Below are 18,678 nucleotides of genomic sequence, written 5' to 3'. Positions count from 1 at the left end.
TCAAGTAGAGTACCATTTGAGCTAATGGCAGAAAGAATGAACAATAACTGATGCTCAACACTGCTCAAGAGCAGAACTTGGCAAAAAGTCCATAGCAGCTAAAACATGCTATTTTACTGAAACCACAAAAATTAAAACCCATTTTTGTTCTTCTGCCCAAATGCCCAATCCCCATGTCAGATTTAATATCTTGTTGGTTTGTTTCTCCCAGAACACTTTCATATATTTTTTCACCCATACCTGCTATAGATGGAATTCCATTCCCTATTCTGACTGCCTTTCTATTTTATCTGTCTGGAAAACAACTTTCTTCTGTGAGGCTGACAAGAAATCGGTTATTTTCTCTATTTTTAACTTGCTCCATTTTACAAATTTTATATGTTTAAAATAAAAAAAATTGTTTTCTGATCATAACTTTATTTAAAGTACAGTGCCATACTCAGTACACTAATCAATACTGGCATCATCAATATTTCTCTTGAAACCTACCACCTTCACTGAACCCTCTTATATTGATCACTTCACTAGCAGAGTCTCTGTCTTTTTACACTTGAACTATATTTCAATATACCACATTTGTCCCAGTTAGACTGTAAATTCTATAAGCTGTCATTTATGATGTTCCGTTTATTGCTTAATTTATTATCTCTATTGTGGTAGCACCTAAGGACTTAAAACCAGGATAGGAACCCCACTGGCACAAAAAAAAAAAAAAATCTCTGTCCCAATTAGCACACAATCTAACATCTGGACAACAGGCATTTGGCGAATAAACAGACAAAGAGGGAGAGAAATGGGGAGACAAATAGGGAGACAAAGAAACAGTAGAAATAAATAATCATCATCTTTAACATTTTGCATTATTTTATATTCTCAGTGTTTCACAGCTATTATTTTCATGTATTTAAATCTTCCTTTCAGGCTCCTACAAAATGGAAATTAAGCTTTCAAACTTTTCATTCACTGCCAAACATTACAACCGATATTATATTCACAGGTTTCCAAAGGATCTTCCAAGTTCTTACCACTAGTAAGTAAGTCTGACAGCATGGGGTAACTAAAATACACACAACAACCTCTAATGATGGCAAACAGACCTACTAACAGACTAGTGGGTGCTTAGGAGCAAAATGATCTAATTTATATTTCAAGCGTTGTGACTTGTTTTCCATAATTATGATGGAAAAAATAATCAAAGGCACCTTGAACGTAAAACTATGGAAAGAAACATAACTTACAATGTGGCAAAGCCATTAAAGCCCTTCCCCATACTGCCTACTCACCAGTTAACGAATATCTACAAGCTACATCAGAAACTCACTACTACTGAGTCTCATGTTTTTAATACTGTAAAGAAAGTATTTTAGAAATGTTTGCTGTTGTCAGCCCTATGATGAAAACAACTTCAAACACCTCACAAAACAAGATTCCATTCAAGCTCTTTACTACTGTTGATCTGTACATTTCAGATAGCCTTTTCCTCTAAACGTTAGTATGATAGCTTACCAGTGTCCATCAGAGAAGTGACATGATCACATGTCACTGTAAGACTTCATTGCCCACTTGCCAGCATACAGGAAGACTGACAAGTAAACAGAGCCATTTACAACCAATTCTCCTAGTTAATGGGAGCCATCAAGATTCCAAGCCACCATTAACGGCCCAAACTTTGCATAATTACAATAGGACCTCAGAGTTATATTCCATATTTCTAGTTTCAGATACAAGAATGATACATTCATACAAATAGGATGAACACACTGAGCAGATTATAAGCTTTGTAATGATACCTTACAAGAGACCTTTTGCATGAAGCATATTCTGGTTACATTATATTCACACTGATAAGCATCCTTCTATAAAGCATTATTGGGTGCAACATCACACATATTTGCACACAGACAGAGATTCAAAAATTAGCAGGAACAAGCTAGGGAAGCAACTGCCACGGTGCTATGACCATCGGCCTTGGCTCTGGCGCACTCAGTTGCAGAGTACCATGCACCAGTGTGGACAAGAAGCTGCCATCCTGGGGAATATCTTCCATCCCATGTATTGCAGGCAAAGGCCTCCGCAAGAGTCTCTCCAGGTGCAGGGGACATTACAGGTCAAGGAAAGAAGGGGGTGGAGTGATGGCTAAAGTAGGGCTTTGCCCCATGCAGGGACCCCTAGGGATTACTGAAATGGGATGCAATTTAAGCCAGCCTGTGAGTGTGACAGAGGCCAAACCTGCCCTCAGCAGATCCGCCTCCTGAGCACGCTCCCATACACACATGTTCATAAAGTCCCCTTTTTAAACGCTGAGTTGGAGAGTCAAGAAATGTGGGTCATATGCAATACGAAGGTCCCTCATTTTTGGTATTGTTTAGTTGGTAAATCAGAGAGTGGATTTATACACAAGTAAGCCTATTATCCAAGAGTGTACATGGTAAATTGTATTTGGAGTGTCAGAGCTAAATTCATATACAAGGGTGCCTTAAGTGAATGTCCAAATTTCACATGTGGTTGCTCAAAGCACCGGTGAAGCATGCAAAATGGGCACTTAACAAACACCTAAATGATTATTTCATAGAATATCAGGGTTAGAAGGGACCTCAGGAGCTCATCTAGTCCAACCACCTGCTCAAAGCAGGACCAATCCCCAGGCAACTTTTTGCCCCAGATCCCTAAGTAGTCCCCTCAAGGATTGAACTCACAACCCTGGGTTTAGCAGGCCAACACTCAAACAACGTTCTGGGGTGTTGTTGTAGCCATGCTGGTCCCAGGACATTAGAGAGAGAGAAGAAAGGTGAGGTAGTAGCTTTGCGCAGTGGCAATATCATAACCAATGAAGTTAATCTGAGGTGTGATTATTGCTAGTTGAAATCTTTTATTGGACCAACTTTTATTGGTAAAAAAGAGACCAGCTTTTGAGCTACATGGAGCTCTTCTTCAGGACTAGGTTCTGGGCATATTTTATGTTCTAATCTGAAAAATCGAGAAACTACACTGGAAACACAGTTAAGAAAAGATTTATATCTAAGCAATCCATGCAACCAGCTTTTATTCTAAATCACTATCTTCTATGAGCAAAATATCTCTGGAACAATTTCTATTGATTTAGGGAAGGCTTTTAATTTAGTCAATCTTGATCTGTCATCTAAATTACTTGAAGCTATAACTTCATTATTTCATAGGAGTGATGCCTACGGAATATGAATTCCTATGCAGATAAGCCAATCTCAGACTGAGGTTCCTGTGTTGTACATTTGTAAAACAGTACAAATTTTCAACTGTATATCTGCATAAAACATCTTTTATACTTTCTTATACATTATTTTCGGTGTAAATTGAGTGATTGATAAAGTAAATATGATGCTAAGAGGATGAGTTTGCAAACTGATTACATGCCACATAACTCTGTTTTCATTTCTTTAAAAAAAATCTAGAATTGCTGAAAAATATTCTGCATAGAGAACACAAGGATGTTGGCTTCAGAAAATACTGCCCATGTGACACCAAAATAAGCAGCTACAAGAGGTTCAGGAGACAGTGTACGTAATGTGAGTATGAGGAACCGCCTTATTTATTTATTCTTAATGTGTATGTATTATTATGATGCCAAACATCTCACTGCGACAATTAAAGGTAATGGGTGCATCTCAGAATACTGCCCAGCTCTGTAAGAAGTATGAAATTCTAATATAGGCAAGCACGATTTGCTCTATTTATTAGCTTAAATCAGAAGCAATCCTTTATTTTTATTGTTATTTGTTTCCAGCAGTACCAACAATGTGTGAGGAGGTGGATGTTATTTTAAGCACCCCAGAGTCCTTCATAAGAAGTCATTGTCTTACACAATTAGACTACAAAGAAAAGGCAGCACAAGGAAAAAACATGTCATGCACACACTCAGAAGAAGGCAGCCTCATCCAAGGAGTAATGAGCAGAAGATACTTGGGCTCATGGGGAAATGGGTGATAGTGTCTCAGAAGCCACCTGATGCTGATACTCCTAATGATGCTATTTCACCTGTCTAAAAAGCTGCTAGCTTCGTATGCACAACTGCTGTCAATAGGAAAACAGACTAGGGCCCAGTCTGGGTCACATCTTCACATGCCAAACTAAGAATAATCATCCTCAGTCCTGAAGGGGAAAAAAAAAAGGGCGGGGGGGGGGCTTGGGGAACCAAGAGGAACTACTTCTGGGGAAGAACAGCTAAATAAACACTGCCAGGGTTGCTTGTGTGGTTTTTTTGGGGGGTGAGGGGGTGAGGGGTTAGTTTTGATTTTAAAGAAACACACATTTTCATGCTAAAAGACTCATTAAGTAGGTCACCACTGTACTAATTTTTGTTAACACAGTGCCTGGATCACCCTAAGAAGTAAATCCCAATATAAATAAGAATCAGAACACACACACACACACTCTGATTTGGCATCACTCTGACATTTCACTCTTCTCTGTTTTGACACCAGGTGGCTAAAATCTGCTCTCAATTAGATGTTAATAAAAGCAGCTCCATCTGAGTCAAGTGAGAGCCGGATTTGGCCGAAGAGTGAACAGAAACAGTGCAAATGAAATGTGAGAAAGGATTGCAACAACGAGTAGCGCAGTGGTCCCCCAAATGTTTCTGTCATGCACCCCCATACCCGTAATGGAATCTGTCCATGCCACTCCCGCGAGCTGCTGTTGGGAGCCAGGGCTGAGAGCGGGGCTGCAGTTGGGAGCTGAGGCCACAGCTGCAGTGCAGTGCAGGGCTGGGGCTGAGCAGGGGAAAAGCCATAGGCACGGGAAGTAGGGGTGTGGCAGATTTTATGCGGGGTTCCGGCTGCCTGCTGTACATGCGGGGTCCCAGATGCACTCATGGGGTTGCGCATCACAGCTGCTGGCCCTGCTCCCAGCAGCGCACACAGGGTCCCGGCTGCCCTGCCCCCAGCCTCGGCCCCCTTTATCCCTGTCCGTGTCCCCCCCTCCTGGAGACAGAGCCCTGCTCCCGGTCTCAGCTGCGGGGGACGGCGCAGAAGGTAAAAAGTTTGGGTATAGTTTTGCTGGCTTTCAGCACCCCCACTATAAAAGGCATTCTAGTGCCACTGGGTAAAGCGGATGGTAGGTGATGCTCCTCCTGCCCTCCCCGCCATGGGCTGGCTCAGGTCCTGCCATGCCCCCACCCCCGAACATTCCTCCGAGCCCCATTGTGGGGGTGTGTAACAGGTTGGGACTCACCAGCTGGCACCTCCTGCTGGTCACTCTGGGAATTAGCTCTGTCCAGTGGAGCGCCCCCTCCTCGTGGTGTCCCATCTGTTGTTCTGCCCTCAATTGCTATCTCTGGACCTGCGTTGCTCCCTGCTCGGCGGCATCCTCTTCAAGGCCACTGCCCTCCGGCAGTGTCCCTTAGTCCATCTGGACCCCCTTCCAGCCACCGTGTCCAACTACCCTCTGAGTCCAATCCCTCTTGTCAGGGATCTGGCGTTGTCTAATCGCCGCTCCCTATGGCCAATGACTGGGTGTACTGCAAGGAGTGAAGCGGGGGACCCAGGCCTACCCTCTTCTCTGGGTCCTGGCCAGGGACCCTCTGGCAGCAGCCTCGCTGTCCTCCTTCTCTCCCCTCATCTGTCTGCTTTCTTGGGCCACTTCCCCTACGACCCCTTGCACCCACTAGGCCCTTTCTTTCAGGGCCTGCAGCCTGGCAGGTTATGGGCTCAAGCTTCCTACCCTCCCCAAGCCTGGCCAGCACTGCGCTGTCCACGGTGCTAGTCTCCTCCCTGGGAGACTGACCTTCCCCTGTCAAAGACCTGGGACAGCCTGACTGCTCCTGCTCTGGGAAGCCTTTATATACATCTGAGCCTGGCCCTCATTGGCTGTCTCCAAACTGGGCCCTGATTGGCTCCCCATCTGTGCAGGCGCCCTGGCCTGCCACAGCCCACTCTCACAGGGAGTGGGGCAGTCTGCCCCACTACAGGGCGTTCCCACAGTTTGGGGACCACTGTAGTAGCATATGGCATGCATACATGTGACATGAAAGGCATGTCACACACCTGTTTTTCAACTGTCTGACACCAGCTAGCACAGCACAACTGAAAAGCAGGTGTGTGACATGTCTTTTCTTCTCTGAAAAACTTGCCACATGCTCCAAAATCTGTAAAACCTTTGGTGACATTTTCATTTGACTGTAGCTGCAGCATGGGATATGCACGATCACAAGTCTTTTAATTATATGGGATATTCTTTGAAAATACTTGCTGAGGTCAAAGACGGTTAAATTATTCACTGTCAATAATTTATTTGAATGATTTAGCCCTATTCTCTCTGGACAAGTTGCTGGAGAACAGACTTAGATTTTTTACTAAATAATTTGTTAATTGTGTCTACAGATTTCATCCTGTGGACTATGTACATACTCACTCTACATTTGGTATTCATGATGTGCATGTGGCTGGTCACAAGAGTCACATGGTATTCTCTCAGCTCCAGGACACGATTCCAGATACATTTTAGACCAGAAAACCCATACGTTTTTAAGGCCAGAAGGGACCATTACAATGATCTACTCTGACCTCCTGCATAACTTGGGCCATTCAATGCTGAATATCCAATAGCCAATACGAAACAGCCTTGTTTACATACAAATCTGGGTATTCATATGAAGAAAGCCATTCCCCAAACTTCATGTGAATACAAACTTTTGCATGAATTTCATGCATTAAAAATATAAATTAATAGGACATGAGCATAATTAAACCAAACAGCTGTTCACAATCAGGAGTTTTCAAAAACACAGTTTAGAAATATTCACTCAGCTCTATTTAAGGCAATCCACCATCAAAAAATGTTTGGATTACCAACTGTGACCAGCACAAATTTAGATACAAGCTAACATTTTAAAAATGCATAAGTAATTTAGAAGCCGAAATCCCAAAGAAAGCCATTGAAACGTTGGCTCCTAAGTACTTAAATCACTTGTGAAAAATGGGATTTCGCTATTTTTGAAAACATTTCCTGTAGATTAAACAGAAAGTCCCATTTACGATTCAGGGACAAATTCACCCTTGACATTTTGGAAACAATTATTATATTTGAACAATATCCTCTCTCTCTGACATAAAGCAGCCAAGTGGTACCCAATAAGTAAGGTTGTGTAACATTCATGTGGATGGCTAGATGAAGCAAATACTCACCAAGTACTCGCTGAACCCTGATGGAAAATCTCCAAGTAATTATCTACTCACCATATGGTTAGCAAAGCACAAACAACAGTCTAATATGTCTTCTGGGTACAGGCAACATTGTCTTTCAGTGATGTAATAATGTGACAGCATTTGAGCACTTAATTGGATAGTTTGCAATCTACCATGATCTGATTTCTCGTAACCCAGCAGGAAGTACTGGAAATGGGAGATTCCAAGTTTTACAGTGGAACACATGGACTTTGCTTCTAACGCTGGAAGATCTCAAGATACTGGACTTCAGTACTAATCACACCATTAGGGATGAAATATATAATTTTAGTGATTTGCAAGATATATTAATTCTAAGTTTCCTATCTGACAAAGTCCTAGATGAATGGGAATCAAAGAAACTTGGCAATATATTTTATTTATATATATAAAAAAATCTGAAATGATGAAAAAAAAACGCAGCAGCAAATCTCAGAGCCCATATTAGATGACTCAGGCTCACGGTAGGGGGGAAAAAATAGCAGTTCCCACTCAGGCTGGACTCCAGGCTCTGAGGCCCAGCAAGGGGGGAGGGTCTCAGATCCCAGCCTCCAGTCCAACTAGGAATATCTACACTACAGTTTTTAGCCTTATAGCACAAGCACAAGCCCAATCTCTGAGACTTGCTACTGCGTGGTTGAGGGAAGGGGTTATACGAGGGGGGGAGGAATTTTGGCAGTGTAAATGTACCTTTAGAGAACTGTACTCGTTTTTTTTTTCCTTTCTGAAAAAAGTGTGTTATGTACAGCACACAAGAGAGTGGGTTGTGGTTTAAAGGTTTTACAGGCAACCATCTGGGATAACCTTCACAACTCACCTAAGAAATACACCTCCACATATAGTAGCACTTGATTGATGGCTACACGTGATGCTTTCCAGAGAGCAGCTCTATTTGTAGGACTTTATTTTTCAGCATGGGATCTATGAGGCCCACAAGATTCAAGAGCAGTGCTTGAGTCCTCAAAAAAGGAAGTGTCAGAATGTACTTCTGGTACTTCCAGTATTGACGATACCTGAACGTTGTTGTCACTTCCCCCAAAAAATGCTGGGATGGCATTCAGGAGCATTCCACCATTATTCAAGCCCTGTTTAAGTGTTGCTTAAGTTTTTGGTCAGGTGTAAGTCCCTATTTGAGATTAAGAACAGTACATTTCTTAGATGCTTTTTGTATCTTCCTGCATTCCTGTGAATCTTCCTGGTGGATTGCCAGAAATTTTCCCACCCAAGCTGAACTGGCCTGTATTTCATTTAAAGTCAAAATTGGTTGCGACTTAAGTTTTATGACTTAGGACGTTTGTGCAGTGTTGCCAACTCTTACAATTTTATCATGGGTCTCATGACAATTGGGTATTTTTCTTAAGAGTTCCATATGCTGGAATCATGGGATTCTATGAGATTCATAGAATCAAAGGACTTGAAGGGACCTCAAGAGGTCACCTAGTCTGGTCCCGTGCACTCATGGCAGGACTAAGTAGCATATAGAATCATCTCAGCTTTCAATAAAAAATAAAATAAAAAGCAAGTTTCCAGAGAAAAGTGAAAAACTTGACTAAGAACATGAAAGGCTCTGAAACCAGAAGTAGGGCCAGCTCCAGGCACTAGCTAAAGAAGCAGGTCTTGGGGTGGCCAATACCAAGAGGTGGCCCTCCAGCCACTATAGGGACGGCACGTCTGGGTCTTCTGTAGCGGGTCCCTCAGTCCCTCTTGGAGCGAAGGACCCACCGCTGAATTGCCGCCGAAGAGTGGAGCAGTGGGATTGTGCTGCCGCAGTGTGTTTTTTTGTCGCTTGGGATGGCAGAAAACCTGGAGCCGGCCCTGACCAGAAGACTAACAAAAGAAGCCAACATGTATTTGGGTGGAAAATACCCTATGGTTTGTAAGCCATGATTGCTGGAGCCTGACTCACAATTTATGAATGCTCATGGTTGGCAATAATGTCTGTGTAAAAGCAGGATCTTTGGGCCTCAGGAACACACTCGACTGTGTAAGCTGATTTCTCTATTTGTAACATCCCAATGGGTTGCTATGGAAATGGTTGTGATGCAAGAAAAGATTTGGACTTCAGGAAAAGAATCACCTGAGATCCTGTGGTTTTTATGCACAGCTCTTTTGTAACAAACAAGAAAAACTGACTGAGGCAAGAATGTATTTTAATAGAATTTTCCCTAAATCCAGAGCCATTATTGACTTTCTAAAGGTTGATCCAAAGTCCACTTAAGTCATCAGAAGTTTTTCTGGCTTTGGATCAGACCTTAAATGACTGGTATTCATGGGCATCTCTTAATTTTGTACACAATCTGCCATTTTACAGCACAGATTTTCCTAATTATTTCTTATTTTTTCACCCATGACATTTAACCTTTTCAGAGAGTTAAAGGAAAATACTTCAACATGTGGAAAGAAAAAAAATATATAAAATCTTTTTTTCTTGTTATAGCAACAAAATAATATGTAAACCACTGCCTCAAGTTATGTAATTTTGGAGTATGAAGACAGACTTTGGACAATACTTCTTGCTCCCCATGTGTCCAGGACTTTATCATTATGACCAATTAGAAAGTAGGATAATAAATGCTGTGATGAGATTGTCATGGTATAATTCCCAAATCTGGACCTTAGCGTCCAAAATGGGTACCAGCATGAATCCTCTAAGCTTAATTACCAGCTTAGATCCTGTAGTGCTGCCACCAGCCAGAAATTCCAGTGTCTGGTACACTCTGTCCCCCAAAACCCTTCCTTGGGGACCCCAAGACTCAGATTCCTTGAGTCTCACAACAAAGGGGAATAAACCATTTCCCTCCCTAGGTTACCCTGGAAGATACTGTAATTCAAACCCCTTGAATCTAACACACAGAGGAATTCCCCCTTCTCCCCCACCAATTCCCTGGTGAGTACAGACTCAATCCCCTTGAGCCTTAACCAGGAAAAAAATCAAACAGGTCTTAAAAAGCAAACTTTTAATAAAAAGAAAGAAAAAACATAAAAATTGTCTCTGTAATCAAGATGAAATATTACAGGGTCTTTTAGCTTATAACCAATGGATAAACAGCCTTATCCAGGAAAAATACAATTTAAAATATTTCCAGCAAACTACACATTTGCACATAAAGAAAAAAACAAATAAAAAGACTATAACCGCCTTTTTACTTACTCACTATTCTGAATAGATAAGAGACTGTAGCAGGGAGATTGCAGAAACCTGGTTTCACCTCTAGTCCTGTCCAGGACCCAGAGAGAACAAAGCCAAACCCAAAAACCACAAACAAAGGCTTCCCTCCCTTGAGATTTGAAAGTATCTTGTTTCCTGATTGGTCCTCTGGTCAGGTGTTGTTTGTTAACCCTTTCCAGGTGAAAGAGACATTAACCCTTAGCTATCTGTTTATGACAGAGATGGGATCATTTATCATGAATTTCTACTGAAGCTCTAAAGATCTTACATTGGCTATTTTCCACCTGCTTCCTTCCTGTTCTTGGGCTCAGCCTCTAAATGCTTTTCACTCCTGCTGTTGATCACATCATTACAGATCAGGGGTAGGCAATCTATGGAACGCGTGCCAAACGCAGCACGCAAGCTGATTTTCAGTGGCACTCATACTGCCTGGGTCCTGGCCACCAGTGTGGGGGGGCTCTGTATTTTAATTTAATTTTAAATGAAGCTTCTTAAACATTAAAAAAAACTTATTTATTTTACATACAACAATACTTTAGTTATATATTATAGACTTATAGAAAGAGACCCTCTAAAAACGTTAAAATGTATTACCGGCACACATAACTTTAAATTAGAGTGAATAAATGAAGACTTGGCACACCACTTCTGAAAGGTTGCTGACCCCTGTTATAGATTAATATTGAAACTACAGTGTGTTTTTAAAGCAAGAGAATAAGCAGTTTATATGATTCTAAAAAAGTCTAGCAAAATGGTATTAAAGTTGTGGAAAAATAACTCTGCCAAACACTTGTTTGCACAGAAGGCACAATAGAATGTGCTATGTGGTTCCATAATCATACACCGTGGGTGCACTGTGAGGAACAAGACCAAGAGGCAGCAAGGTCCGGGTCCAGATAAACCTGACCACCTAGTCTCAATTTAGAAGACAATCTGTATTCAATGACATTTCTTTCTTCAAATTATTTGGTGACAAAGTCAAAGGAAAGAACCAAACAGCACACCATTGTACCTGGCTTTATCGGTTAGACTTTACCAAGTATTTTAGGGACCTTTTTGCTTTTCAGGGTGATAGTTTTTCACTGAAAAGGCTATGGATAGTTTTCAAGAGTGCCTAAGGCCTGGATCTACAAAGAAAGTTAGGCTTTGCAAGGCTCAGCGTTACAACACCTAACTTTTAGGTGCCTAGAAAAGTCATTGGAACAACAGGATCCACAAAGTCTGAGTTCAACACCTATGCTCCCTATACAACTCATGGGTCAAGACAGGCACTGAAGAATGAGATCTATAGGAACCAGCACACTCGATGAGGAGCCACCAAATGGGAGATGCCAGTGACAGGTGTATCCTAAATCCTGCCCCTTTCCAAGAGTTTGGCACCAAACTTTGGGCTACAGGGAGGTACCTATCTCTGCTTGTGATCCACAGCTGGGAACCCTCTTCTGAAGTCAGATGATTTAGATGCCTAAGACGTTTCTTGTGAAAATGTGTTAGGTGCTTGCCTCCCACCACACAAAATGGATGGAGGAGGAGAAGGTGGTGGTGCTGTTGGTGCCACCTCCCTTATAATTTTTAGCCTGGTGATTAAAGCCCTGGTTCAATTCCTTCCTCAGCCTAATGGGGTTCAATGGGTCTCCTACCTCTTAGGAGAGTGCTCTGGCTTGTGGGCTCAGTGATATTCTGACAGGGGAAGGTCTCCCACATTCTCTCCTGTTGAAGCTGTTCCACTGTAGATGAATAATTAAATAGTCACCTGATCAAAGCGACCGGCCCCTGGGTCTCCCACCTCCCCAGTGAGTGCTCTGACCACCAGGCTACAGAGCCATTCATAGTCCCTTTTCCTCTCCCTCTCTCTCAATAACTATTTAATTGTTTATTCATAGTGGATAAATGTTGGTTCTGAAATGTGAAAAAAGCTGCAGGAGGGAAAAAAGGCTTCCCCTGGGTAGAAGGCTGGTTTCCCCCCATATAGGAAAGCAACTCAGCTAACTGCTGTTTGGGGAAGGACTGGCACCCAAAAACCAGCATAATAAGGCAACACCTCAGAGAGGGGGCAGGGGAAGGGGAGTTATGAGTTTGTTTGGCTTACGAGTTCTGCTTGGGCCTACCCCAAGGCCCACGTTGTAAATATTGAAAAATAAACCCAAGTGAGGAATAAAAACCCTCTGGAATAAGACTGTTTACTCCAGGCTTCCACTGCCAGAAGGAGAAATGCTGAGGTCAGTGAGGCAAAGATGATGCTTTGCCACAACATGTTGTTCGGTCAAAACCAGAGCTAGTTTTCTTAGTAAAACAAGATGCTTTCTATATTACCCATTTGTTATTAGTTTAAAAATCATATTCCCTGTTAAGGGCCTATGCAAATAGTCCATCTCAGAAATGCATTTTTTCTCAAGTTGTTTTCCTCCCAATTTGTTTTTCATAGATTGATTTTTTTCCTTTTTGCTTACAGTTCTAAGCCACTCTTTGTTTAAGTTACCCTGAAGGGATTTTGACATCCTTTGTTAGAAAGAACAAACTTAACTAAACCCCTTGAGTACATCCATCAGATACAGAAAGATTATGTCAGGGCCCCCTTAAACACTCCAGCATTTGAGATTTCTCCAATTTGTTCAGCAATGGTAAGCTGATGGAGCAATCCTATAAGAAAAGACTAGCAGTGAACTAATCAATATGAAAATCTATGAAAATACAAGGTAGTAACTACAGTCACTTTCAGCTGTACTTGAGCCACTAAATCAGGCTTTTGCACCAGCAATAAGACAGATATTTCAAATTTACAGCCACTGAGAATTTTCTAAGGTAGACACAACAGCAGTACAAGTGAGTTGTACCCACCAAAAGATGAATCTGGCAGGACAGGCATGCTGGGTGCATATTCTGGAGAATGCACCCTCTGTGGAATATTTAAGATACACAACTGAGCACAAGTGGAAATTGCAGCATCAAAAGTTTGAGACAAAATTAGATAAACGTGTGACACCATGTACAGTTATATGTTCCAAATTATTCTAAAACAAAGGTCCACATACTGAAAAATCCCAACTCATCCTCTTCCTAAGGTTTGGCTTTACTAACAGAAAAGTTCAGATCTTCTTCCCAGGCCTGGCTGCTCTGACAGCTCATACTTCACCACTGACCAGTTCATACCTTCTCCCTAGAAAGCACTCCCACTGTCCTTCTGTACAGGTGAAAGTAATGAGCCACTCGCCCCAGAAAGTCAGTAAAATCCACTTAACTCTTCCCCAACACAATTAACACCTGCTAAAACAGGCTAGGATGTTTCAGGCAAACACTGCCAGCCTGTTACATACACATAGCAGCCAAAGAAAGGAGGCAGCACTTGGCAGCATGGTAATGCAGCAGCAACATGTTCGTGGTACAGCCAAACTCCAACTAAGAGAGGATGGGAAAAGTAAGCAGAAGGATATTGCCCAATGGCCCACGGTAGATCAGAGCCTGACCAGACTCAGATCACAAGGGGGCATAGCAGAGTGGGATGCATTTTGCTCTGCTTGAGACTTAACCGACTAACTGCTGCCGCTTGAAATGTTCTTCATTCCAGGGATCCCTTCTTTTCAAACACAGACAATTTATTTTTCAATTCAGCTGCTGAGTGTTAGGCAGCTGCCTTTCCCAGTGTGATTGCAACCCACACACAGCCATTCAGTGTGGTCCTCTATCCCCCTCTAGTGATGGCTGAGCCACGGAGAGGATGATGAGTCTGCTACAGCCAATGCTGCACACCTAGGTGGATCATTGGCAGTGGGGATTGAGCCTGAGCCCTCTTGATCTTAACATATGCTAGAGCACCCAGAGTTGTCATCTATTGCCGTAGCAGGCTCGTCGATGCCTATATATGGCCCAGCCACCACCGGAGGGGGACAGAGCACCACACAAGGTAGATGTGGGTTACAAACTCCCCCTAGCTGGGGAAGCTTGTTCTGAACATCCAAGACCAACCACAATCAAATCTCCATATAGTTAATCACTTGTTATGTGAACATATGGTACTACATGATCCGTATCTGGCATAGTACCCTATAGGCCTCCTTACTACTGGTAGCAAAAAGATGCTCCTTGTTTTGGTTCAGTGTGGTCTGGAACTCAACATCTGGTGCAAGATACTTAAAGAACCACCTGCAATCCTGACAGTGCTGCCACTATTTCAGACTACCTCAGAGCACCTGCCAGTGCTTCAGTGTAAAGCCCGGTGGCCCAGAACAGTAGTAAAGTGTGTGTGGGTGGTCCAGTAGTCAGTAGGTCAATCTGTATCAGAGGCAGTCCAGGGCAATGGTCAGAGTTCTCACAAGGGTCAATAGCCAAAAGTTCTCATCAAAGAGGTCAGGTCAGTGGGTTGGGGAGGCGAGGTTGGGTGAGGCAGCAGGGCAGGATGGTCTGGGGAGCAACCGGCAGACAATGGTCTGTTGCTAAGACAGCTTCCTCTTCCTGCTGGGAACTTTACATAGTCCAATGAGAGTGCTGCCAGTGCATCCAACCTGGGGGCTCGGGTGTGGCTGCTGTGGGTCTGTAGGTCTTTAGTAATAAGGCTGTTGGTGTGCGGTGCTGATTCAGTGCTTCACCATGGTGCAGCAGCTAAGCATGCCACCTACCAACCAGGTCTGCTGGGATCCTGACACTCAGAGGCTATCGCAAATACTTGTGCAACCACAGGATATGAAACGCTTGTCTTCCGGCTATTTTGTTTTTAACAGGGACAGCTCTCAATTTACAGACATTTTTTGCATTTTAATTTGTGTGTGGTAACTTAGGTGATCAAGTTACACTCACAGATTTGGGCTCTGCACATGTTTTTAGAAGAGAGGGACACATCTTAAAATGAATACACCTATGCTCAAGCCTGTGAAACCCTTCTTGGGGGAGAGGCAAGGTAGGGAGGGCCTGTAAAAGGCCTTCAAGGTACTAACTCCATCAGTTTTAGGGGAACCAGGATCATAGTACTAATTTCCTGCCTAGCTACAGCTCTTCGATGTACATATCAAGCTCTTCTTCATCTCTAGTGAATACTTCAAAGTTCAATAAATTGGCTGTTTTCAATAGAAATATATGCAACATATAGCTAAAAGCACCGTTAGAAAGAGTAGTAGAAGGTTTTCACCCATGTTACATTCATTGAAAAATCACTGATAGTCAGGTGTTACCAAACCACTAGTGTGAAAGCGGAATTGCACTGTTAGCATGGAGTCAGTGTGAAATAAGATGGACAGCTGGAATCCCAACAGAATCTCTTGTAGGTAAGAATCTTTGTCAAAGAAGAAATAAAAAATCAAGCTACAAAAGAAATCAAACCATAGGGGAGCACACCAAATATAAAGAACAATTAGTGGGTAAATGTATGAACTGTATTATGCAGCGTACTCTTAGCTGTGTCGATCCCAGGATATTAAAAAGACAAAGTGAGTGAGGTAATATCTTGTGACACTCTGTACCTCAAAGCTGTACCTCAAAGTAGAGGTCTGGAATCCCCATATTCTGTCATATGATTATGATATGTTTGGTACAATGCATGCCTTGTGCGGTATCATTTTGGAAGTCTTGAGCTGTTGAACCTTAATATCCTATTAAATTGTATGTACTATCATTGTATGTGAAGTTATTAAGTACTGATATATGTGTTACTGAAATATGTTGTGAGGTTGAGAGACGCCCACATCTGGTCTTTCAGTAATGACAAGGCGCAACTATCACTGGCCAGACAAGTGTTGATGGTCAATCAAGAAGAATCCACTATCCCAGAGAGGGCATGTACACAATGAGGGCAGCCTGACCAACAGCACAGCTAGGATCTTTCTAGCAGCTGAAAGAAAGTATAAAAGAGGGACAGTGACATCATCACTTGGCCCCTCTCCTTTCCCATCTCAACACCTGGAACTGGGGAGATTGGTCCCAGGATGGGAAGGGAATCCAGACTGTGTATTGAGAACTGTGAACTGCCTGTAACATTTATTAGGGTGAGAGACTGCTTGATTCAGATCTTGCTTAGTCTGTAGAATTTAGACTGAGTTTATTCTTATTTCTTAGGTAATCAACTCTGATCTCTCTGGCTGCTACTTATAATCGCTTAATATCTACCTTTCTGTAGTTAATAAATCTGTTTTATATTTTACCTAAAACGGTGTGCTCTTGGCTGAAGTGCTTGGGGAATCTCAGCTCAGATTACAAAGGCTGGTGCATGTCCACTTTTCTATGGTACAGTGGCTAATTAATTAATGACCTTGTACTGTCCAAGGGAATCTTGAGCTGTGTAAGATGATATATTTAAGGGGTGCAAGGCTTGGAGCTGGGGTGATTGGTTGGTGCCTCTCTGTATGATTCATGAGTGACTCAGGGAGCAATCATGCAATTTAGTTGGGTGTGGGGCTCCACATGCTGACGGCTGAATGATCACAGTGGCTGCAGGAGTTTGCTGGCATGGCATTGTGTGAGACAGCCCAGGCTGGAGAGTTAAGGTGGCACAGCAGTCCCACAGTTCCAGGGATCTGTACCCCAGGGATCCTGTCACACTTTCATTGGACCAACTTCTGTTGATGAGAGAGACAAGCTTTTGAGCCACACACAGCTCTTCTTCACGTCTGGGAAAGGTACTCTGAGCATCACAGTTAAATGCAAGGTGGAACAGATTGTTTAGCATAAGTAATTAGCACATATTCTAAGTGACCATTCAAGGTCTATTGATGCTAAACATTCTGTTCCACCTTGCCTTTAGCTGTAACCTTTCCCAGACCTGAAGAAGAGCTCTGTGGCTCGAAAGCTTGTCTCTCTCACCAACAGAAGTTGGTCCAATAAAAGATATTAACTCACCCACCGTGTGCCTGATCTATATTAAATATTTCAGATTTCCTATGAACTATGCAATAAATTGTAGATTATGTTCACACTATTTAAATCAGAGAGGTTGACAGGCTGGGGCTTGGTTTGGATTTTGAGTTTTTTGGTTTGGATTTTGAGTTTTCTTTGCTAAAGGATCCTGAGTGATGTTATGTGAGGCTATACTGCACATCCTCCAATATGACAGAATAATATATCAACAAGTCACAATAGACAAGCCTCATTTTAAATTGCATTTCATGAAATGTTCATAATTCACTTAATAAAAATAAAATCTTATAAATGTTCCACTTATTGAGGAAAAATCAAACTGAATAGCAGACCTGATGGCAATAACCATTAACATTTGAAGCAATGCTTTCCTCTTTTAATCTCCTATCAGAAAATCACAGAGCCCTGTGTTTCCCTACCGCCAAATCATGCAGTGGGAGACAACTGATCAACCCCCAGCAGAGCTATTGGAATGCATCCTCCGCACCACCTGCTCTGCAGGGCCAGTAATAGTGTGACAAAGGTAGGAGACATAGCCAGAAAGAGTCCACAGGGAGTTTGTTTTGCTCACCTCTCCTTGTTCCACGGACAATAGCAAGGTTAACTTGCTAACTATAGCTATTAGCTCCTCAGCTGTAGGGGAGATGCATTCTGTGACCACCACAATGGGGATCAGAGTCTAGGGGGCATCTATTTAGATTCTTATATAGCCCCCATCACAATAGCACCTAGCTCATGGAGAAGTCCATGCTGTTCTAAGTGCCATTAAAATGGTACTTTTACTTGTACATGGAAATTAGTTCATGTAAGAGAAAACATGTTTCCAAGAGTGGTTGTTCCTCAACTTCTTAGCATGTAACCATGGCTATTCCCTCTCTCCACCAGTCTGAGTCATTGCAGCCATTCTGGTCTCCCTTGTACTATGTTACAGAGAGGAGCACCAGGTGCACAGAAACAGGGCTGCCACCAGTGGTGAGCGCCAGCCAGTTCGCACCAGTTCACAGGAACCAGGTGTTAAATTTAGAAGCCTTTTTAGAACCGGTTGTTCCAGGATAACCGGTTCTAAAAAAGCTTTTAAATTTGACAAAGGCTCAGGCAGCTGTCCATCCGGCCCCTGGCCCCAGCTCACCTCCCCCTCTCCCCTGAACACTCCGCCCTCCTTCTCCTCCCCCTCCCCTGCTTCCTGCAAATCAAATGCTCACGGGAAGCCTGAAACAAGGAGCAGGCAGGTAAGCTGGGCAGGAGGGGTGGACACGCAAAGGGCTCCAGGGAGGCATGGTGCACGGACCAGTCTGGTTCCCCCTGGCCCCACCGAACAGCTCCGGCCCAGGTCGGGGAGTCGGGTCCTGCAGCGCTGGTCTTGGTGCTGGCCAAGCGGCTCTGGCCCGGCCCGGCTCGGAGAGTCAGGCCCCGCAGCGTCAGTCCCGGTGCCGGCCGAGTGGCTCCGGCATGGCACGGCCCGGCTTGGGGAGT

At 43.1% G+C, this 18,678-nt stretch overlaps 1 protein-coding gene and 1 pseudogene across 7 annotated transcripts in view; one reads left to right on the top strand and one right to left on the bottom strand.

The window, feature by feature from the left end:
• DLG2 (discs large MAGUK scaffold protein 2) overlaps window positions 1-18,678 on the bottom strand; it is a 1,558,615-nt gene that overhangs the window by 1,227,485 nt on the left and 312,452 nt on the right. The gene's annotated exons all lie outside the window — the stretch shown is intronic.
• Window positions 2,799-2,916, top strand: LOC116828626 (U4 spliceosomal RNA; annotated as a pseudogene).

The sequence above is a fragment of the Chelonoidis abingdonii genome, chromosome 1 (assembly GCF_003597395.2).
Source record: "Chelonoidis abingdonii isolate Lonesome George chromosome 1, CheloAbing_2.0, whole genome shotgun sequence".
Classification (NCBI taxonomy): Eukaryota; Metazoa; Chordata; order Testudines; family Testudinidae; genus Chelonoidis; species Chelonoidis abingdonii.
Note: the sequence above shows the minus strand (reverse complement) of the source record. Positions and strands in the feature narration are given on the sequence as shown.